Genomic DNA, 24,937 nt, shown 5'->3' with positions numbered 1-24,937 from the left:
AGGAGAGCTGGTGGATTAAAGAGGCTGGCATCTCCTCCCATCTCTCTTGCTTGCTCACTTGCCATGAGACCAGCCTGCTCCCCCTTTACCTTCCCCCATATCTAAGAGCTTCCTAAGTCCCTCATCAGAAGCAGATACTGATCTGTACAACCTTAAGCCAAATAAACCTCTTTCCTTTATAAGTTACCCCACCTCAGGTATTGTTTTATAACAACACGAAACAGACTAATATGCATGTACACACCAAAAACATTATTTATTTTAATAATAAATATGCATTTATTATTAATAATAAAAAAGTAATACAACATGGAAGAAATGGGAAAATAGAAGATCTATCACGTGGGAAGATTTTCTCAAAAACAGATGCATGAGATTAGGAAAAGGAAAGCTCAAATGGGATGAGCTGGGATCTTGGAATGTCCTCATTCAGTGAGCACAGTGAAGACGGAGAAGATGACCTTCTCAGCAGATGACCTGTGAGCCAACCTTATGAAGAATGAACAGATGGAGTCCTGGGTCCTGCACCACTGTGTTTGGGCCATTCCCTGGAATCCAGGACAGCCACTGCCTAAGTATCTGCCAGGACCCCTGGCAGCCCCACTGACTGTTTCTCATCAAAATGAGCTGAATTTTTCAAGGTACCTGAAGCGTCACTGTTTCTTCAAGTCGTTGAGTTCTTTTTTCCCCAAGGAGGAAGTGATGTCTTCTTAAAAAATGCTGAGGCAGTTTTCAATGAGAAATTGTACAGTAAAAACCTGTAACACAAAAGGGGAAAATAGGGTGCTCTTTTCATTTGGCATAGCTATAAATCACATTTCATCTGTGAATCTTGGAGTGAAAAAAAACATGAAATTCAGAATTCTAAGAAAAATTCAGAGTTGATACATAAAGACATGAACCAGTTTTCTCTAAGAAACAACTATGATACTTTCAAGAGCATTTAGGGCATGTATGTTAAAATACTTATAATCAGTGGGCTACAGTTATAATTTATAGCCTAGCTTAATAGTTAACATTTTATATCAGTGGTCATATCTTTAAAAATAGGGTAATTTTCAAGTAACCCCTGTAGGATATTTAGAGTGAAGATATATATTCTTCACTTGTTGTAAAATATGCACAACTTTAAAGCACCCAATAGCATTACAAAGCACCCAATAGATAAAAACTTGTGAAGTTCACTTGTTAAGTATCTTAAACTTGGGAAGCAGACATTCTCTGAGGGTCTTTTGTGAAGGAAGGAGGCAGCTGGAGAAAAAATCTCTGCTCGTCTAAGTGCAGTCCCTCTCCATGCATTGACTGGCCTCAGGATTGCTCTCTGGGTGATCTTGGGAGAGAGCTGGGGTCTTATTATTAGGTACATTGTAGCTCCATTAGGATATTCTAGAATGTTTTACTAGTTTTCTCATTCCAGCAGCAGAGACAAAATAGTAGCCAAGCAGTTGCTTGAATGTCAATTGTGAGCCCCGATTGACAGAGAAAGGCAATATGTGTGGAGCCAAGAGTGTTCATATTATCCAAACCGCCAATGAAGTGTCAGTAATGACCAGAGGAGCTGGGCCTTATCACTACTGCCATTGTTGAGATGAGGAAACCTTGGCTTGGAATCTTTGCCTAAGGTTACACATCCCTCAGTGATGAGACTGAGAGTTGAATCTTGGCTTGTCAAACCCCAAAGACCAGGTTGGTTTCTATTATGTTACACAACTTTCTTATCTCTCTGTGGTATAGTTAATCTAGAGTTTCGTCTCCTAGATGGGAAAAAAGAAGTGACTCACTGTTCTCAATTTCCTATTTAACAACCTACCTTCTCATATACCTTCTACCACTCCTACAATAGGATAAATGACTCTGCTACTCCAGAGAAGTGTAATTAAAGTGTGCACCTTAAAAAAGAGTTCATCATAGTTAATATCCTGAATTTCAGGTTTAAAGTGGGAGCTTTGCTCCCCAGGGCATAAAAGTGAGAGACCTCATTACCTTTTTCGTGAACTCATTTTCTACTTCTGAGCGGCAGGAAGTAGACAGCTAAAGAATGCTTGGGGCTATACACACGGACAAATTATAAGCTGTCATCTGATTGGCTGAAGAATGCTACTCAATGTTATGTAACACTCCAAAAAGGTATCTTAAGAGAACAACATTGGCCTTGCATTACTTTGCCCCGGATGTGAGACATGGCGTCAAAGGAGATTATTTTGGAGCTTTAACATTTAGTGACTGCTCTGCTGGGATCTGGACATGTAAGAAGCTTGTTGCCCCCTTTTTTGGGCCAATTTGTCCCTTTTGGAATGAGAGCATTTACTCAATGCCTGTACCCCAGTGTATCTTGGAAGTAACTAACTTGTTTTTGATTTCACAGGCTCATAGGCAGAAGGGACTTGCCTTTTCTCATATGACACTTTGGACTTGGAATTTTGAGATAATGCTAGAATGAGTTCAGACTTTGGGGCATGGTTAGAAAGGCATGAAACGTGAAATGACATGAGATTTGGGAAGGGCCCAGGGAAGAATTATATGGTTTGGCTCTGTGAACCCACCCCAGTCTCATTTTGAATTATAATCCCCGGTGTTGGGGGAGGCACCTGGTAGGAAGTAATTGGATCATGAAGATGGTTTCTAATGGTTTAGCATCATCCCCCTAGTGCAGTCCTGTGACAGAGTTCTCAAAAGATCTGCTTGTTTTAAAGTCTGTAGCACTTCCCCCTTCACTCTCTCTCTCTCCCCTGCTCTACCATGGTAAGACATTCTTGCTTCCCCTTCACCCTTCTGCCATGATTGTAAGTTTCCTCAGGCCTCCCCAGCTGTGCTTTCTGTGAAGCCTGTGGAACTGTGAGTCAATTAAACCTTTTCTCTTCATAAATTACCCAGTCTCAGGTAGTTCTTTACAGTAGCATGAAGACAAACTAACACAATCACTAATTTTTCACAGATGTTGTCAGTTTAATGGAGATTTCTTTTCCCTTTGTCAAATTTTTAGGCAGGGCTCCTCAAGAGCAGGAGGGCATGGTGTTTGCCTTTGGGCTTTCCTCCCACTGGCTCTACCTGGGAGGAGGGTGTCCTCATCAGTACCAGCCAGGGGGAAGGCTGCAGGGTATTGGAAGCCCAGAAACAACCTGCAAAACAATGTTTACAGAATGGAAAAACACAATGCAATCATCAGGAGTTGTCTGCTAAGGGATGTGTTTTCCTCTTTCGTGTTTTATGGCTTTCTACCATAGAACACTTGCTGTGAGGTAGATTGTTGTTTAAAGTTCCCTTTCTTTCATTTCTGATCTATCTCTAAGCGCATATTGGTGAGCTCTTGCTTTTCCTTTTTATCTGGCATAGATAGTATGTCAATATTCCATTTAGAACATAAATTAAAATTTGCATTTTGTAGGGCAAAGGAAGCTTTCATAATAGCTATACAATAAAACCAATATAACCTATACAGTAAAACCAAATCCTCAGGGTAACCAGCAGTTAATCCACAATCAAGAATTGGGAACTTGTTAAAATATGCATTCAGCATGGCTGCTCAGGGGCCATGATGAGTGGTGTTGCTGTAAGCCTGAGTGTTATCTGTCATCAATACACTGTTTTAACTAAATTAATGCATTTTATTTAAGCAAACATATTTCCAGTATTCGTTTACTTTTTTTTAACTTACTGTTTTTTTTAACTTACTATTGCCCAGCAATACTGGCAATCTTGCCACAAACGTATATAAATTATGTAGACTCTGCTGAATTATTGTAAATAGTCCTTCAAGAAAGGCTAAAGCAAAAACATGTTTCAAATGAAGTTATTCTTGATAAGCGCTATGATTGCCCTTCATTCCTTAATAAAAATCATGGCCTTGTCTTTATGGAATGTCCTAGGTGTGGAGACTCTCTGTCTCCTTCTCTGTCTCTTTCTCTCTGTCTCTTTCTCTCTCTCTGTCTCTCTCTCTCTCTCTCTCACACACACAAATGCACACACATACAGAGAGAGAGCAAGAGAGAGAGAGAAAGAGAGAGAGATAATCTGCTCAAAATTGTATTGCAAATAGAGAGTACAATCTAAAAATCTTTTATTTTAATGTAAGGCTTGGAAGCATCACGTTGGAATCTCTTAAGTCAGGTATACATAAATATCTAGCCAGATAGCCTCAATTCTTTTTTTTAATTTATTTTATTTTATTATTATTATTATTATTATTATTATTATACTTTAGGTTTTATGGTACATGTGCGCAATGTGCAGGTAAGTTACATATGTATACATGTGCCATGCAGATAGCCTCAATTCTTGATTGCAACAGGAATTCTTTCTTGTCTGGTGACACAAATCACTTTAACAAAGGAAAATCACAAACCTGAATGAGCCCCATCCCTCTTCCCACTCACCCTCTTCCAGATTAAATTTTTATTTAGGACAAACATATTATATAGGTTAGGAAGCGATGCAGAAGTGTCTGCTTTAATCAGCAAATATAAATTCATTTATTTTAAATGTATTACAGAAATCCACTAGTACAGAAATAATTGATTTCTTATGCCAAATTCTGGTTGCCCTGAGTTTTTCAGAGGTGTTATTACATCATACAGTCAAACTAAATTTAAATAAAAATATTGGACTTTATGTCACAATAGCAAGAAATTTTCACATTTTTAGGGAATTTTATATAAGGAACAATGCTATACACATATTTTCTTGTCTATCTGAATGTCACTTTCTTTAATAAAAGTTCTCAGTTACGTAGACGTCCATCTTTCTTTTTCTGCAGCCCTCATCCTCATCCTCGCATATGCCCCCCTCTCCACCAGAAAACCTCAATAAATGACACCAGCTCTATCAATGTAAAGGAACAGGCACTTAAAAGCAAAACAGGATTGAAGTGGTGTGCACATAAATGCCCCCAAATCCATGGTGTCATGAAAGCCTTGTCTCCTTTTTCACCAATTCAGGAGAGGCGTCAGTTACCTAATTATCAGGACCAGCATACAGGCGATGTGGTTTCTAGTCAAGTGTTGCTTAAGTCAAAATTTACAACAAAACATGTCCTTCAGGACTCCTCATACTAAGATTGAGTCCTTGGATGATAATCAGGATAAGTAGGGATGGGAGGAACCAGGAAAGAAGATATTGAAAGAATACTGTGGTAGAGAAGATTGGAACTTTCTTATTAAGATTTTTACAAAAACTTTACTGTATATGTGTAAATATATATGTTATTAGTGCTCTAAAATTGTAGCCTGATTTTATTATGCTATCACTTTCAGTTCACACAAAATTTAAAATAGGAATACAAGAAGAGTACCCATATATAAACTATTGCTATATCTTTGTTGTTTTCAATTCCTTAATGTGGAGGGACAAAATATGACTTTGATATATATATCAAACATATATATATTTGAATATATATGAATTCAAAAATCAAAGATGATTTTTAATTAAAAATAGCTTGTTGGTAACTTAAAGTTATTCCTAGCTTTAGTAGTGACATGTTGATGATGTCATTTGTTGTGTCTGAATTTGTTACTGTTGTGGCTATAGAATGTAAAAAGGAAATAAAAAATGGCTATAAATTAAGAATTTAATGCATAAGATTACATAATTATTTTCACATTATTATCTGTATTCTAAAGGCAAAGTTTGTTCCAGGTAATGACAAAGTCAAGCACATGTAGAGCATGAATCCTTAATTAAAATTTATTTTCATTCCTTTATATTACATGAAACCAGAAGAAATAATTTCAGTAAAACATATATTTCTCTTAAAATAAACGACTTGTGGCACTCGTAATATAACAGCTCATGAAAGAAAGAGAAAGACCGAGAATTCAGAGAGGGCACAGGGGCTGCCCCTCGGCATCAAGAGGCTACTTCCACAATGGAGGGAACAGTTTAAAAAGGAGGAGCTGGGCCCTTTCTCTCTTCCTGAGTTGTGTTTTTACCATATGGCTTATTTCTTTGCACATCACACATTCAGTTCTAGTAAAATCAGAATAACAACTAGCTATAAAAGACATTTTTCAAATCCCTAGGTAGCGAGCATTTTCTCTGTCAAGCATCACAGTTACTAAGATATTCGTTATTGAAATCTATTGAGACAATTAAATAAAATTTTAGAAATTTAAGTTCCATTTCCAAGTCTGCCAGATAGTAGAGTATCTATAATAGCTCTCTATTGCACTTCACACTGAGAAACTGCTCCATAAAAATAGGAAGACAATTTGCAGAAAATAACCCAAAAGGATTAAGAGGATTCTGAGATGACATCTATTGCACTCTGAATTTCAAAAGATATTATTTTAAAATAAGGCAATATGTAACCAAGGATATTTACTATGCATATACGTTCATAATGAGGGCCCCATTCTCCGATAAACAGTGCTTAAAGAAGACAAATAAAAAACCTAAGTGGACTCCCATGGACTTTAAAGATGATGTTAAAAAATGAAGTTAGAGGAAACCCTTTTTATAATTCATTGCTTTCCCTTTCATTTTATTTTTCTTTCTTATGGACTAACTGCTTGACATAACAGATGGCCCTGAAAGTTGTTAATTAGATTTTTATAAACAAAGTCATCTTAAACTCATTGACTTCAAACTATGCTGCTTGCAGCCCTAAAGATTGTGAAAAAGTGTCTCAGAACCCAACAGCAGGGTTCGGAGCACCCAAACTCAGGGATGTCAGGGGCTGCTTATGCTAAAGTGTCTAGGGGGATGTAAGCACTGGACTCTAGTGTGGGATTTAATTGAAAGGAAAAGTTCTGTTTTTTTTTTAAATGTCTGAAAGTCCTTCCGCATAATTTCAAAACTCTACCATGAAATATTTTATATGTAAAAATCTCTTTTGAAATGATAATATGCATCCTTTATATTGCTTGTAGGATAACAGGTTTTCATGGCATAAGGAACATATTAAATTCAAAATAATATTCACAAGGATATATGTACTTCTTCTTGATGCTGTTCTCCTTGTAGATAGAGCTCTTTGTAAGCAAACAACTTTTTAAAATAAATTTTTATCAAATCATTTTTTAAAAAATGAAACATGACTATTTTTTCCCATATGAGCTAAAGTGTTTCTTGATGTATTAAGAACCAGGAAAATGTGACACATTCTCAAGAGATGAGGCCAACTTTAAGATGATCTAGACATTCAGATTATGAGACCAAAAGCAGCTATCACAATTATGCTCCATTACATAAAAGAAAATTAGCTCATGAGGATAAAAATATATGAAAGTCTTACCATAGAAATATAAATATTTTAAAATGAAAGCTTTAGATCTGGAAAGATCTGTAAGAAAAAATTTCCTGGATGAGCTAAATAGCATAATTGAAATGACAAATGAAAGAGACAGTGAATTTGAAGACAAATCAATAGAAAGTGGCCCATGCCTGTAATCTCAGCTCTTTGGGAGGCCGAAGCAGGAGGATCACGAGGTCAGGAGATCAAGACCATCCTGGCTAACATGGTGAAACCCCATCTCTACTAAAAATACAAAAAATTAGCTGGGCGTGGTGGTGGGCACCTGTAGTCCCAGCTACTCAGGAGGCTGAGGCAGGAGAATGGCCTGAACCTGAGAGGCGGAGCTTATAGTGAGCCAAAATCACACCACTGCACTCCAGCCTGGGTAACAGAGTGAGACTCTGTTACAAGAAAAAAAAAAAAAAGTATCCAGTCCAAAGTCCAAAGAAGGGGGAATAAAAGGATTGAAAAAAATTAACAGATCCTTGGGGACCTGTGGACAACAGCAATAGGTTTAATAACTGCATGTACTCACTCACAGGTAGAAGCTAAATAAAAGTTGATTTCACAGACATAAAAAGTAGAACAGAGCTTACTAGAGGCTGAGAAGAAACAGTAGGTGGAATGAAGGGATAGAGAGATATTGGTAATGGACACAAAATTACAGATAGGTAATGGACACAAAATTACAGACAGATATATCATACCACTGTATGATGACTATAGTTAACAATGTTATATATTTTCCAATAGCTAGAGGAGAGGATACTGAATGTTCTCCACACAAAGAGATGATAAATATTTGAGATGATGAATATGCTAATTATTTTGATTTGGTCATTATATATTTATGTATCAAAAGATCACTATGTACCCTATAAGTGTGTACAATTATGTGTCAATTAAAAAATAAAAATTAGGCCAGGCGTGGTGGCTCACACCTGTAATCCCAGGACTTTGGAAGGCCGAGGTGGGAGGATCATTTGAGATCAGGAGTTCAAGACCAGCCTGACCAACATGGTGAAACCCCGTCCCTACTAAAAATAGTAAAAATTAGCTGGGCGTGGTGGTGAGTGCCTATAATTTCAGCTACTTGGGAAGCTGAGGCAGGAGAATCACTTGAACCTGGGAGGTGGATGTTGCAGTGGAGCCAAGATCATGCCACGTCACTCTAGCCTGGGCAGCAGAGCAAGACTCTGTCAAAAAAAAATAAATTAAATTAAATTTTAAAAGTTTTAATATACTCGTAACTGTAATCCCAGAATGACAGAAGGGACAAAATGGTCCAGAAAAAAAAAATGCTTTAAGTAATAATGGCTAAAAGTTTCCCAAATTTGGCAAAAGATAAAAATTTGCAAATTCAATAACTTCAGAAAACGTCAAACACAATAAGATTCAAAGAAAACCATGCTTTGACATATCATAGTCAAACTACTCAAAGCCAAATACAAAAACGAAAATCTTGAAAGTAGTAAAAGTGAAATGAAAAATCACAGACAGATGATCAGTGCTGAATGATCATATGCTACTCATCACAAAGCACAGAGACCAAAAAACAGTGAAATAGCTTTAAAGTGTTGGAAGGAAAAAAATGGCAAGCAAAATTCTGTATTTGAAGAAAGTATCTTTCAAGAGTGAAGGTGAAAGACATTTTTAGATAAAAGAAGCTAAGAAAATTTGTTGGCACCAGACCTACACTGTAAGAAATGGTAAGAAAAGTTTCTATAGGATGAAATGAAACAGTATTAAAGGGAAACTTGGAGCTTCAGAAATGAATTATGAGAATTAGAAATGTTTATTTCATATAAATTATAACTAAATAAAGTTTACTTTTTTAAATTTCAGGGCAATTTTTCGTGAAAAATGCTGAATGTTACCATTTGCCACAAAGAAATCAAAGCAGGCAGACAAGAGTGTCCTTCCCCACAGGAGGCCTCTTTAGTCTCAGCTCCCTTAAGCAATGCATCTGGTATTTGGAAATAGGTCAGAACATTCTCATGGCCTTTGCTATCGGCCAGGAAATGGCTTTTTTGAACTATCCTTTTTTCCAACCTACAAATACTATTTTGTGTGATCTAGACTTGCTGTAAAGGGCAAGGTGCAAAAAAAAAAAAAAAAAAAAGGAGAATATCTTTATGAACAACCTGGCTACTGCACTACAACTTCAGAAATCAAAACTTACACAATAATTGAAGCTAAAGGTTTGATTATTTTCCCTAGTAGCATTAAAAAGAATGAGATAGACATATGCTGATGACTTAAAAGTGATGTCCCTCTCAGCTCGGTTCAATCCTGACACTCTTCAGAATGAAAGACTCAAAACTCCTGTGTATTTGACATAACAGCTAACTGCATTACCTGACCCTGGAGTGGATCCTGTGCTGGAAAAGAAACATTATTGGGGTCAACCAACAAAATTGGAACATGAATGGGAGATTAAAACATGCTACCAATGTTAAATTTACTGAAGTTGATAACTGAATGGTGGTTATAAAGAGAATAACCTTATTCTTAGGAAATGCATAAATATTTAATAATAAGGGGCTATGGTGTATATAACTGTCCTTCAAAAATAGGTGTACACATACATATATATGGAGAAAAAAAAAGAGACAGAGAAAAAAATAAATGAAAAAGCAGTGTGGTAAACTGTTAACAAATAAGTCAATCTGGGTAAATGGCATATGGGTATTCTTAGTGTTATTTTGTACTTTTCTGTATGCTTACAATTATTTCCAAATAATTAAAAGCCTTTAAAAATAAAATAAGCAAACATTTTTAAAGGGTGGAAATAACCAAAATCACTCTGTATGTAACTAGTGATGATTGGGAAAAAAGTTTAATTTCAGTAAGAAATGTCTGCTTGTGAAATCACTTTATTACAACAAACCATTAGAGTTTATGGACTTTTTTTTTTTTTTTTTTTGTGAGACAGAGTTGCATGCTGTCACCTAGGCTGTATTGCAGTGGTATGATCACAGTTCACTGCAACCTCTGCCTTTCAGGCTCAAGCAATCCTCCTGTCTCAGCCTCCTGAATAGCTGGGACTATAGGCCAGCATCACAGTGCCAGGCTAATTTTTTGTATTTTTTGTAGAAATGCAGTTTTGCCATGTTGGTCAGGCTGGTCTCGAACTCCTGAGCTGAAGTGATCTGCCTGCTTTGGCCTCCCAAAATGCTGAGACTACAACCCTACACCTGCGTGCCTGGCCCAAGTTCAAGAACATTTAACATGCAATATTCTTTTCAAGCTTAAGTATTGTAGTTAACGTGGATTCCTCTTGCTTCATATTGCTTAGTCCTTAATTTTTAAACATGTGAAAACATACATGAATATATAAAAGTACACTTTTCCACACAGTATTTTCTAAATGCTTTCTTTCTCTCCTCTCTGTCTCTCCTTTCCTTCCTCCCATCTCTATAACATCCCTGTCTCTATCTTCTTTTCATTCTGCCTAAGGCAGAAACTTGGAATTTAATATTTGGTCTCAAAAACAGTTACAGAGACACATTTCTTGATGTCCTCAGTGAAGATTTGAAGGCGAATGCTTTCAGGTGGTCCTTCTCTTTGGCTAGATTGATGTACCTAATCAAATTTAATAATATCCCAAAATAGAGTAGGATAAATTAGCCAATTGCTTATTTTCAAATCAATCTATGTTGCTAATATTTTAAATATATTATTTTAAAAAACATGTGGCTAGATTCGGCAGCATCAAATCATGGGTTGAAAAAATATGCAAAATATTTCAGGAAAATAAAGCATGGCCTCCAAAATAACAGGTTGCCCGGTGACATCAGATTTGGGCAGGAGATTCAGTCCTCAAACACTCCTGCCTGGATTGGAAGGCCCAGCATCTTCTTGCGTTCAAGGGTAGAAAGTTGAGTAGAGTAACCTGCATGTATAGGAACTTTTTCCTTTTTTTTTTTTTTAGAGACAGGGTTTGGGTCTGTCAGCCAGGCTGGAGTGCAGTGGTTCAATTATAGCTCACTGCAGCCACTGCAGCCTCTGCAATCTTGATGCTCTGGCCACAAAAGATCCCCCTGCCTTAGCCTCCCGAGTAGCTGGGATAACAGGTCAAGCTACCATGCCTGGCTTGGAAATTTATTTTATTTATTTATGTGTTTGTTTTTAAAGGCTAGTCAAGTGAAGCAGTGGAAGTGGAGAAGGAATAAATAAATCTGTATTTCGTTGTGATCAATTAGTTGTAAACACCGCTGCATTTGGATTAGCCTGGCTTGGAAAATTTATGTTTTAAGAACAACGCTAGCTCCAATCCATAGGTTGGAGAGAAGGAAAAGATGAGAGTGGTAATCAGAATTTCCTCAAAAATAAACAAAACATACAGGTAAATGAGAAAACAGTATTTACACAGAGGCAGCCAAATTAAATCTAAATAAAAAGTTGTTCGAGGATGGTCTAACAATTTCTATTAAGGAAAAGGGGAATAATTTGGGAATACTGCTTTGCAGAGATTTGCATTCTTTTATTGCAAATTAAAGATTTAAAATATATATACTGACAAAATACCTTGGAAGGAAACAGCACCAGTGTTCCTTTAGTTCTGAAGAACTACAGTTTTTAAAAATGGGAGAAAAAGTTAAACTACTTAAAATATTTACAACAACATATTAAGACTGTCATTCTAGATAAAAATATCAGCAGCCCATTGTTACTGATGTGGGTACACGTGTAAATTGTACTGTCCTCATAACTAGGCCTCTGATGGGCCCTGCTCTTTCATAGGCAGTATTACCATGATTGGAAGTAGATCTCAGAGTGGAAGACAAGTTGGTTTGGAAGTTAAACACTTAATTGTAACTATGTGATGCAAGCTATGTCATCACAGGCAAGTCACTTAACTGCTCTGAGCTCCAGTTTCCACAACTGAAAGCAGGTTAGTTAAACCTCTGAGTGTTCTTGTAGCTTGAAGTGCTATTCAAATATACAGAATATTAGTTTTCAGGTTAAATCATACTTATGAAATTTGGCATTTGGATGGAACACTCTTGGCCAAGAAACAATACATTTTTTTAGAGAAAAAAAACACAATATTTTTTCTTTATAGGATAAATAAATTGCAATATATGCAATTTGCTAAAATTGGTTCCTATTGGTTCCCAGAAAACTTACTCTTCATTACTACAATTCTCTGATAGAGGTCAATTCACCTATTGTTAACTAAAGATTAACATTTTCTCCACTATTTCACTGCAGCATTCAATAACCAAATTGAAAATGTTTTAAGGTTCATTCATACATGGACTTATCACCTTCTTGCTATTTAAAAAATTGTAGTAAAGTTACATATAGCATACAATTGACCATTAGTGACATTTAGTCCATTCACAATATTATGTACCCATCAACACTATCTCTTTTCAGAACATTTTCATTACCCCTAAAGCAAACTCTATACCCATTAAGCAGTCACTCCCCATTCCCCCCTGTTCCTAGCACCAATACCACATTTTGTTTATTCATTCATCAGTTGACAAACATATAATTTGTTTCCACTTTTAGGCTATTATGAACAATGCTGCTATAAACATTTTGTATGAATGTATGTTTTTATTTTTCTTGGGTCTACATGTAGGAAAGAAATTGCTGAGTCAAAAGGTAATTCTAGGTAAAACTTATTATGGAGCCATCAAACTTTTCTGCAGAGGCTGCCACATTTTATTTATCTACCAGCAAGGGCTTCCCCACTCCCCATCTCCACACCACCTCAAGATCGAGATAGTGTGCCACCTACTTGGCTCAAAATATGCATAATTACATATATTCCATGTCTAATTACTCATGCCAGTTTGTAGAAGAGTAATAACAGCAAAAGAAATAGGTGCCAGTCATTGTTGTAAATGCCTTATACATATTCATATAGCTTTATAACAAATATAACAGTGCAAACCTGGTTTCCACTCCCCCCCATTAAAAAAAAGGCTTTTTGAAAACTCTCTCATCAAAGATTTTCTATGTTTCCAGTTTGAACTTCCCTCTTTTACCTGCAGCATAGAGAAGACATTAAGCAATAAAAACTGAAAAGCTTTACAGAAATATTTTACGAAAAAGAAGATATGCAGGGAAGGATACAAACATATATTTCTTCCCAATGAGCTTTGGAAATGTTTCCTCAAGTAAATAGCTGCATTGAAGATTCTGTTAAATTAATAACTTGGAAACATTTTATTTGTCTCAACCTTTTATGGTGATGCATGAGGTTTGGTAGAGTGGAGGGAGGAGGAAAGAAGAGTGTTGAGTGCATGTGATGAACCCTCACTATATAAAACAAGTATAAGACTTGGTGTGTGGTGGTTCAGAGCGGGAGCTACGAATTGCACGATCCCTGTGAACCCAAGAGTGTCAACCCTGGATGTCCATGGTAGGAAGCCACATTACCCATCCTTATGCCAGCTAAGAATGTGTATTAGAAAACTGACCTGCATTCCATGAATCAAACCTTTGTTTTAGACTGTCACCTCTCTATAGATACCAATAGATAATTTGCTATACAAAAATTCAGGCAATCCAGTATATGATTATTTGATTAATTTCATTTGCATTTTTTTTGTGTGTGTAGAAGGCATCTTGCTATGTTGTCCAGGCTGATCTTGAACTCCTGGCCTCAAGTGATCCTCCCAGCTGGGCCTCCCAAAGTGCTAGGATTACAAGTGTGAGACCACCCTGCCCAGCCTATTTTTATTATTAGATTACATTTATTCACAGAGTTAATTTGGGAGTATAAAAACAATTTTTCAAACTTAAATGGGCTATTGAATAATACTCGGTGAAGAAGGATCTATTTTAGGGGTTTAAAAACACAGATGAGATTGGGCATGAGGGGAAGGATGTTGGAGAGGGAGTTCTAGAGACTTCCTCCCTCAACTCTCCTTCCACAGCCCCTGAACACCCACTCCCCAAGTACTCAAAGAGCCGTGTTGAAAAACCACTGATCAAAGCTAAAGGAAATTGTTCCGATAGTTACCACAATTTAACTACCATTTGCACGTATTTGCACAGAAAAACCTCTTTGGGGAGAGTACAAAGTATGCAAGTACCATAGAGGAGGTCAAAAAGTGAGTTGCTGGCTTAACAAACATCATATTAAAATGTTTTGCATTTTAAGAAAGTTTGGTGAAAAATTTAATTACTTTTCTCTACCTGTCCAAGACAATATGAAGTTGACTGTGCCCTTTCATAGCTAACCCACATAAACGCAGGACCAAGCTGGGGTCTTACCAGAAGATGGCCATTAAATTCACCAGGGGCCAGACCAAGAGAAGGGATCTCCCAGCACAGGTGCGGCCTTTCCCAACTTTGTCCACACCATTGGCTGACCACAGGTTGTTCAGTGGTATTTTACTTTTTAATCCAAAAGCATTTTCTATACTTAGAAAGATAAGCAAGATCTCTGTCAGTTTGTTTCTTAGATGCTGTGGGAGCAGCCGTGCTCATGGAAAGACACCAGTTCTCCCTGTTCCAGGGGCAAAGCAGGCCTAATTCATCTCTATTACCCTGTATGCATGACACAGGGGATAGTTAGACGAGCGTTTACAAAATGTGTGCTGAGAGAAGCCTGGCTCGAGAAGGTGCTGCACACACTTTATGAATGGCAGCAAATAGCTATGGACTGACTGGTCTATTGAGTATGAACCATACTTTACCTTTTAAAGATACCGCTTTTACAGAGAACCATTAACACATTTGTTATCTATCTCTTACTTCAAAAACATTTTGAGGAACTGAACAAAGACTAAAAAATGCATGACTTATAAAAATATTACCATTTATAGAAGTTTTACTTAGGAGAGACAGACTAAAAAATATATAACCTTGAATTAGAGGGATATAAAATACATTTCAACCTTAGTTTTTGTAAGTTTTTTTAGCCTTTAAAGCAGAGGTTATTTTAAATTTCTTTTCTTAAGATTTTGTTCATACCACTTTTTTTTTAATAGATTCTGGTTAAAACTGAAAAACTATAGCCTACAAACTAAATCCAACTTAGAAAACAAAACCAAACATACCCCAACTAGAGGCCAGCATGTCTTCTATGTAAGTGATGGACACACTTCCCATTTATCTCTGGAGAGTAAGAAGGTGATCGATTTTGTCAGCAGTGAAATTGCTTTTTTGACAATTTCTGCCTAATCCGCCTTAGACTTCTAATATAGAAACCACCATATCTCCTGGGTTATTTTACAAATTTAATGCTCAGGTGGACCTGCGTTTTAAATAGTTATAAGCCTGATGAAGGATTCCCAGGCACTGTGGGCACAGCACTCGGGAACTTCCCACTAGTCAGAACTACTTGGGGAGACACCAAAGCTACAATGAGATCAACGATGCCTCATATGGAAATCTCCCTGTGACTTCACTCATTCATGAGACAATGCTAAAACTCCTCAGGGGAACTTATGAAATGAAAATAATTTTGCAGGAAGCATACATGAGGAATAATCTAGATGCAGAGCTTAGGTCACATTGAATATAAGAATACACGTTGAAAAAGTGTCTTGTGATATAAGATGACTTTTTTCCTGAAATTTTTTTAAATGTTTTTTACCCTATGTCTGTGTATCTGAAGATTTTTATGAAACAATCAGTTATCAGATAAAATCATTTTTCTAGATATCACCTCCAAAGGCATTATCAAACTAACAATATATGGCCCATTGGAAATGCGACAAACATCTGCTTGTTTTTATAGATTTTTAGATTTTCTAATATAAGTATCTATATGTACAAATCTGAAGATTCTGTGTGGAAACTTCCACATATGAAGACTTGGAAAAATTTATTTGGAAAAATTTATTTGAGTAATTCTTCTTTTAGTTCAGTAATGTGCTCATACTATCCACTTTTCTGAAACCAAATCAAGGAGTTATCTAAAAGCCCAGAACAGGAGGCTAGGTGCAGTGGCTCATTCCTATAATCCCAGCACCTGCGGAGGCTGAAGTGGAAAGATCACTTAAGCTTGGGAGTTCGAAACTAGCCTAGGTAACATTGTGAGATTCCCATCTCTATAAAAAAAAATAAAAATAAATTAGCTGGGTGTGGTCGCATATGCCTATAGTCTCAGCTACTCCAGAGGCTGACGTGGGAGGATCCCTTGAGCCCAGGAGGTTAAGGCTGTAGTGAGCTGTGATCATACCACTGCACTTCAGCCTGGGTGACAGAGTGAGACCCCAGAACAAAGTTTATATTCTCCTACAATATTTACTAAGCATCTACCATGTGCCGATCACTCTTCTAAATATTTTATGCACATTGTTTCATTTAATCCTAAAATTGCAAAAACAGCAATTACTTTTGCACCAACGTAATACATCAAGTAGTCTCTATTAGCCCCATTTTATAGATGAGGAAACTCGTGGAGAGGTAAAGTAAATTGCCCACGTTATAACACAGACAACCTAACTTGCAAGCCTATCCTTGTAACCACTTGGCATCTGTGGGTGTTGACCCACCTTCTGAAGCTCTTGCGTGGAAGAATAGTACATGAAGTACTCCCTTCATCTTTCCTACCCTCACCCTTCCTCCTTTACCCAGGACCATCAGGCTTGCTGATGGGATTGCTCTTTGAGAATGAGGGGATAAATCTCATGACATTATGTCAACAAACTAGATACTACCTTGGAATGTTTAAAATGTATTACAACATAGCTTTGTACTCAAATGGATTTTCTTAGGGTCCCTCTATGTTTCTTCACTCTCAGTCACTGACACTACTATACTATTTCAGTAGAAATAAGAAAGTCTGAATTTAATATAAACTGGCTCACAGGAGGAGGAAGATGAGGAAGAGTAGGAGTAGCAGCAGAAGAAGGGAAAGAGGAAGAAGGAAGAAAAGAGGGAGGAGGAGGAGGAGAAAGAGGAGGAGGGAGGAGAAATCTACTTTAGTCTTTATACTGGAGGAAAAGCACCCATGAACCCTGGAAATTTACAGGATTCTAAGGATATTTCCGCAGTTCTAAGATAGAGATGCTCCCTTAGGTGCTTGGGGGTAAGGGTCATGGATCATGGTAAATGTCATAAGTATTTGTTTGCAATTCCATACCTATAACAAGTTAATAGTCATCTTCATCTTTTGACATAAACAAAATTCATTTTTCATTGTTTCTGTATTCTTTTACAAGTAAATATAATGGTAGTGATGACTAAGGAGGATGTAGACTAAATACAGCCTCTTTAAAGTTTTCAAGGATCTCTGCTAGTAATAATACATTAATATTTATAAAGCAGATTCTGTCTTTAAAAAAAAACCATAATTTTATTTGAAAAAATAACTTCTCATTTAACATTCAAATGAATACCAAGAGTGCTCACAAAGGCTTCATCTGACTTTAATTAATGAGAACAGAAGTTTTTAATGTCATATAAAATAAATGACAATAATCACAGAATAATTTTTACTATTAACATCCAGCAAAACTGGAGCAAACATAATGCCTTTGTGAAGAAACAGACATTTAAATCCCTTTTGTTATAATACACAAACTAAAATTTACTTATTTTGACAAAATACAAATATGGCAATTGGTCAACTATTTTTTCCACTTGAGTCGATTACTGTAGCATCAACATAAAAAGTGAGAAAGCTTCCAACCAGAGCCTGGAGGTGAGCTGAGGCCCAGTGCAACCTACATCATTCCACTCCCTTTTTATGGATAAGTGGAAAAACTAGGCACCAAATTCAGATTATTAGTTTGAACAGATTAATTGATTCAAGGTACAATACAATGCTTCTTTTTAGAGTGAGATGTGACAGGGAAGAAATATTTGTTATTGCAGGGAGCTATTTCTTTTTAGTAGTTGTTTTTCCCTGAAAAAAAAAATTGTCACATTAATGGTAAACATAAATGTCCCCAGATGTTTACTGTGGGAAGGCTTGTACCTAATTTCCTAAAAATTGTGATAAAAACTAGTACAAGGCATCAGCATTCATTACTGACAGAAAACTTTTAAAAAAAATCTGTTTTCTATCTCAAGGGCCTTGGACTTACAACCAAATTAAAATAACTTCTATCACTTTCACTTTCTAATATTCCCAATGAATGTAAAAAGTATATAAAAATAATCTTCTAGGAACTGAGTCTCTTAAACAAAAATGTTATGAAGTATATAGATACAAATTTTTTCACATCATAAAAAGCCTTGCTTGGATGCAAAGAGCCATCTCAAAAGCAGTATTCAAAAAATTAAAAATGTTGCACATCTTTTGTGATAATGAGCCAAGCAAAATAAAAATTCAGTTCCTCCATAGATGCAATTTTTTTAGCAGACAGAAAGGGGACATTGTCTTTACAGGAAGTGTTTTTAGCAGAATACTATAGATTCTATAAAACCCATTAAAGGGTTATCGGTGTCCACGACAATAAATGGCTTCTGGTAAGAAAATAAAGGCCTACTCTTTCTAAATACTATCATAACTACAAAGATTAAGACAAAATAAGTAAAGGAAAATATGTTCCCCTTAAAAATTGAATGTGAGTGGTCTGCAAGGTCCGAAGAAGGACAAAATGAGCACTATTGTTGTTTATCTTTCAGGCTGACCCCAGTTGGGTACAATGAGGGGTGGCAGAAAGATCACAGTCTTGCCTTGAAAGCTGGCCTGGACTCCAGTCAGTCCCTCCCTGCAGTTTCCCAGGACCACTTACTGATGCTTTCGAAGCCTCCGTTTTCATATCTAAAACCTAGAAATGATGAAAACCTACCTTGGAAGGCAGTAGAGAAAACTAGATGAGACCTCGGTAATGTTTCTAGTATGGTTCTGAGAATCTCTCCAGTAAATTTTAGTTTCCTATATGCAGTTAGCTGGGTTAAATACAGAGAATGGTAACTAGTCTTAATGCTTTTAAAAATAGAGACTTATCTTTGTCAGTGGCTTTTTCAGGGCACTTCACTTGGATCTCAGGCCAAGGCCTTTGTGAAGGCATTATGTCTGTTCTCTTTATGACATCACCACCTCAAAAGTTATACTTGTAGGCAATTGCTCTCATCCAAAACATATTATCTTCATCTTTGTTTCTGACTTTTTTTGATAGCTGGACTTCTCATTTATTTCTTCTTTCCTTATGCAATCTGCTCCATGTTTTACTAGATTCCAAGCAGATGAGAGTTGTTTTTTTATGCACCTCAAAGGAAAGGTTGATTTCAGTGGTGACAGAAATCCAAATGGTTGTGGAATCTTCTATAAAATCCAAAGAAAATACATAAAGAATAGAGGCAAGAGCACCACGCGTTGGGTAAAAGCCTGTGCTTTGAGATACACAGATCAAATTTTAAATGTGAACTCCCCTAACTACTAATGTGGTGACCTGGGCGAAGCCATTAGACCTCTGTACACCAAGGACCCCTGTAAAATACAGAAAATAGCCCCATCTCAATCTTAAAAGAGCAGCTGTAAGGGTTAGACAAGATTGGATACATAAAGTCCTTAGCATAAGACCTGACACATCATCTGCCTGTGGGAAATCATACCTATCATTATTATCACTCAGATTAAATAGAAGATTTTTAAAAATTAGTACTTAATCTCGCATGTCTTATCTATGACATGGCAAAACTGCAAGCCAGGATGATGTCAGCAAAGAAGCACTTTATTTTTCTCCAGTGACTAAAAAGCTTCTTTATGAGATTTTGTGCATTGAAATATTCTTCGTCTTTCATGATATTTCATAAATATTGAAAACAGAGATGGAGCAGGTAAACAGATGGCCATACACCTCAATTCTTCCAATCTCCCTGCCTTCGGACATTTAGTAAGTCATCAGCATTTTTCTAGGCTGGGTATTGTTTGTGTTCAGTGTGAAGAGGAAAGAACACCCGTTGGTTCTACCTCCAACATAGATGCCAAATCTCTCTTCTGCGTTTTTCATTCTTATTGCCACTCCCAGGATGAAGCCTTATCATAATTATCAGGACTATTGCCTCCCTAACCAGTCTCCCTTCTTCCACTTTTGCCTGCCCTTCAACCTATTATCTCCCAGCAGCCAGAACAATGTACTAAAAATGTTTACCTGATTTGGATACTCCTATAGAGGCCCTTCAGGATAATATTCCAACCCCTCGCTTTGCCCTATGGACAGCTGTGTGACCACCCTCATATCTCACATAATTTCCTCAGGCATTTTTCTCCAGTCACATCAGCCTTCCCTGAGCCCCTCCCTCCAAAGGATCAAGCTGCGCCCACCTTAAGCCTGTTGTCTTCTCAGCCTAGAAGTTTCAGCCCCCTGGTCTAGAAATGCTGCTGCTTCTCATCCCAGAGCTGAGGTTTAAATGTTATCATTAAATGTTACCTCAGAGAGGCTCTGTTGGATGACACCTCTCTAACCCTGTAACATCTTTTTCTCCACATGGCAGCCTATTTCTCTTCTTTTCAGAACCGCTAATTATAATCTGCAATATCCCCTCTTATTTTATCATCTGTCATTAAGCCCCAGGCAAGAGGGACCCTGCCTGTCACATTCTCAATTATGTTCTCTACAAGGGTACTGCACACAACAAGACCTCCAGGAATACCTGTTGAGTAAATGAAAAATCAAAACATTTGCAAAAGCAGAAGAAAAATTACTTTATATTTTCTTATAGTAAGGATTAGTGAAATGCAATTTGTTAGTAAAAATGCATTTTATGATAACTAGGAGAGCATGTCGTGTATACATACTTGGTATTGGACACAAGCAACAAATCACTGAACAGAAAGAGGTGCCACTTCTTCCTCCAGCCTCTTCTGAGTTGTCCTGAGCTACAGATTAGCAGGGTTCATTAAGCACCTTCCAATGATGTGGTTTTCTCGTTGTAGGTGTCTATCACAAAAAAAAGTGCTTTCCTGCACACATCAAATACTAAAAAACAAAAAGTCAGTGGTCAAAAAACAAATGATAGCATTTTATGCCAAATTTCAAGGGTGATACAATGCTAAAAATTCTGGTCGATCTATCACTGCTGGCAGAAGCCACATGGAAAGCATGAAAAGGAATATAGCCAGCCCCTAGGAGCAAACTCCAGCCCCACATGTCCAAGGGGACTTCAGTATACAACCTCAAGTAACTGAATTTACCCCATACTTTGAATGAGCTCATTAGCAAATTCTTTTCCCAACCCTCCAGTAAGGAATGCAGCCCTTACAACACCTTGATCAGCCTTATGGGACCCTAAGCAGAGGACCCAGTCAAGCCTACGTAATCTCCTTATCATATAACATAATAAATTCTCATTGGTTTCAGCCACTAAGTTTATGGTAACTTGTTATAAATGCATAAAAACTTTATACTGTGGTACGTGAAAATGGTGTGCTTCTGTGATAAGCAACTAAAAATTCAGAAGTGGCACTGGAATCAGGAGTAAGTGGATGCTAGAAGAATTTTGAGGAGCGTTAGAGAAAACACCACCTAGATTGTCTTGAATAGACTGTTAGTAAAAATACAGACATTAAAGACTTTGCCAGAGAAGGATTGGAAGTTATGGAGGAGCATTATAGAGAAAACCTAGCTTGCCTTAGAGAAAAGTTAAATCAGAACAAACAAACTTAGGATAGAAATATGGATTTTGAAGGCATTGCTGACGAGAGCTCAGAAGAAATGCATTGAAAATGGAAGGAAGGGAGATCCTTGCTGTAAGCAGGCCAACAAAATAAAACTGCACCCTCTAGTCATGTAGAGCATGGACTTTTTAAATGGTGAACTTGGATATTTAGGTGAAGAGGTTCTCAAGCAAATAGATGAAAGAAGTGCTTTTTTTTTTCTGCTTATAGGAAAATGTGAGAAGAGAAAGATAAGTTGAGAGAAGTATTGTTAAACAAAAGAGAACCTGAACTTGTTAAATAAAAGAGAACCAGATTTGATGATTTGTGAGATTCTTTCCCTATCCAGATGCCAATGATGGCAAAATTAAGAGGATGTTTCAGAAAATGTGGCAGAGAAAGACAAAAGTTGAATATGTGATTATACAATGTTACTAAACCTTCATAAAGATCAAACAATGAGAGCACTCAGGTACAGTAAAGGCTCTTTGAAGAGATTAAGGTTGTGGGATACAGATCCCCTCAATATAACTAGAGGCACTCAAAAAGCTTAAGGGCATTTTCTCGCAGACATCTACGCAGCAGACAAAAATACTATAGTGATGATGTCAGAAGACTTGATAAACCCAAATTCTACCTAATGAGTGAACACAAGTGACGACCATGAGAAACCCATAAAGTTCTTGAGAATTTTATATCTGCAGAAACACTGCCAGTTTGGGTTGAAAAAGACAGAAAGAGTGTACAATAACAGAAGACTGTCAGATTCTCAAATCCTACTGGCAGAAAACAGGCTGATAAAACTACTCAGCTGCAAACATGTGCTACTTTTCACGAAAAGGTAGGGGATGACACAGAAAGCACTGCCCAAAGTCCAGAGGGAGAACCAATGGCCCAGAGTTGGGGACCAAGAGCCACAGGGGATTGTGTTTGAAGTATTATTGGAGATATTATTTTAAAGTTACTAGTAGAATACATAGTATGTCTTGCATACACAATATATGTCAAAAGGCCACTAAGAAATTCACAGTACCCGTGTCTCTAACCTGGCAAAGTGTCCACAATAGTAATAAAATAGAACATGTAATCTGGAAGAATAATATCTAATTACAGAGTTATAATGAATTTAAAATGAAGTAACCTATCAAAAGCATTCTTAAACTGTAATGTTCTCCATAAATATTTACTGCTAGTTAATTCTGATTCAAAGTGACAGATAGATCATCTTCTATCCAAAGAAAAGTTTCCACTGATTTTTAAAGGAAAAATAAAATCACATTTCCCTAATGTTTTAAACCAATTTATATTTTTGGAAAGTTCATTTCTATTGAATCACCTAAGCCACTACAGACCATTATTCCTGAGAGAAGTGTCCAACCACTATGGACCATTATTTTTGAATAACAACCAGCATATAAAATCCGGATAAAAATAAAAAGGGAAACAATCTGTGGCCCAACATGCGTAAAACAAAACAACATGGAGACTTACAAAGAAGTAATTACAATTTGGTTACACATTAGCATAAAAATTTAGATAATTAAGGATTCTGAAAAACTGACTCCTATCTTGTCTAAATTAATATTCAAATTTTGGGGAAAATTGCTAAAGAACACCAAACAACACTGGAAACATCAAAAACTTTCTAAACTTAACAAAGTGCTTAAATGTTATTTGGTTGAGCTATAACCAAGCTCTAACAGGACTATGTGGTCATAATAGGTAAGGCCAGCTAGATTGAATAGAGCATAAAAGCTCAAAAGAAGGGCAGGCATTTTCATAGACATACAGAAAATCATCTCCTATGGAGCCAAGAAAGCATCTTCCCTGAGAATACAAAGCGTTCTCTCAAGCTCAGCAGCACTAAATCTTATGAACATGATTAACCCTACAAAACCGATTCTAAAGTTAAGAATTAGTTCATATGTTTTAGAGGAAACAAGACAGAACACTTACTGAGACCACCAGGCTTTTTTGATGATCAAAAAATGTATATTAGAAGAATACGTTGTGCAGTGAAGCCTTAAATGACCACCTTTTTCACTGATGTGAACATCCTTCATTCTTCCATTCTTGGCACTGAAAATCAGTCATGTCTGCAGCACCTCGCAGAGCAGCACAGGCAAATCTTTGAAGCCTGAGGATTCCTCAGTAGTCAGGATCACTCACCATTATGATGTCAATGTTCTAAGGCTCATCCAATAACTGACAAACTGACATACTCCTTTCTCAGATTTTCTCCCATCTTTTAACTTCTAAAATCTCACCTTTATATTTTTAGATCATTGTAGATTCACAGTTGGTTGTAAGAAATAATACAGAAAGAGTCCATCAACCTTTATCCAGTTTCCCTTAGTGGTAATATTTCCCTAACCTATAGTATAATAATATAACCAGGATATTGACATGGATGCAGTCAAGATACTGGACATTTCATTTACCCCAAGGATTTTCTATATTTCCCTTTTACAGCCACACCAACTTCCTTTCCATCTCCACCACCTTTTTAATCCCTGGCAACCACTAATCTGTTCTCCATTTCTATAATTTTGTCTTTTCAAGAATGTTACATAAACAATTGTGTAGTACATAACATTTATGGATTTTTCATTCAGCATAATTGGAGATTCATGCAGATTGTTGCAGATATTTACAGCTCATCTATTTGTCACACTTAGTAGTATTCTATGGTGTGGTTATACTTCTGTTTGTTTAACCACTCACCTGTTGAAGGACTTCTGGCTTGTTTCCAGGTTGGGGCTATAACAAATAAATCCTCTATAAACATTTGTGTACAGGTTTTTGAATCAACATACGTCTTTATTTCTCTGGAATAAATACCCAGGGATGTGATTTCTGGGTTGTAGTTTCATGTTTCATTTTTAAAGAAATTGTCAAAGCATTTTTCAGGTGTCTGTATCATTTCATATTCCCACCAGCACTGTATGAGTGATCTACTTTCCCTGTGTCCACACCAGTGTCTGGTGTCATTGTTCATGCTAGCTGTGCTGACAGGTGTGTAGCGATACCTCATTGTGGACTTAACTTGAATTTCCCTGATGGTTAATGATGCTGAACTTCTTTTCATATGTTGACTCATCATCTGTTTATCTTCTTCAGTATTATAGAACTTACAGTATTCTGCTAAAAACATTTTATATAAAAACAGGGTTCCCTTT

At 36.8% G+C, this 24,937-nt stretch overlaps 2 long non-coding RNA genes across 5 annotated transcripts; both read right to left on the bottom strand.

Annotated features, from left to right (window-relative positions):
• Positions 1-231: 231 nt before the first annotated feature.
• On the bottom strand, positions 232-24,009 carry LOC103890492 (uncharacterized). Of its 4 annotated transcripts, XR_008524729.1 has the most exons (8): positions 23,715-24,009; positions 20,901-21,081; positions 18,949-19,424; positions 15,259-15,316; positions 14,471-14,615; positions 13,143-13,236; positions 1,811-1,889; positions 247-758 (listed from the first exon to the last, which is right to left on the bottom strand). It is a non-coding gene; the product is annotated as an uncharacterized LOC103890492 (long non-coding RNA). The 4 variants fall into 4 exon arrangements; XR_008524728.1 differs by lacking the exons at positions 1,811-1,889; positions 15,259-15,316 and having other exon boundaries at positions 19,103-19,330; XR_008524730.1 differs by lacking the exons at positions 1,811-1,889; positions 13,143-13,236; positions 15,259-15,316 and having other exon boundaries at positions 19,103-19,330.
• Positions 1,896-9,681, bottom strand: LOC129059065 (uncharacterized). The gene is made up of 3 exons (XR_008524731.1): positions 9,414-9,681; positions 8,173-8,427; positions 1,896-3,119 (listed from the first exon to the last, which is right to left on the bottom strand). It is a non-coding gene; the product is annotated as an uncharacterized LOC129059065 (long non-coding RNA).
• Positions 24,010-24,937: the final 928 nt, after the last annotated feature.

This window comes from Pongo abelii, chromosome 3 (genome assembly GCF_028885655.2).
Source record: "Pongo abelii isolate AG06213 chromosome 3, NHGRI_mPonAbe1-v2.0_pri, whole genome shotgun sequence".
In the NCBI taxonomy this organism is placed as follows: domain Eukaryota; kingdom Metazoa; phylum Chordata; class Mammalia; order Primates; family Hominidae; genus Pongo; species Pongo abelii.
This window is presented reverse-complemented; position numbering and strand designations above follow the sequence as displayed.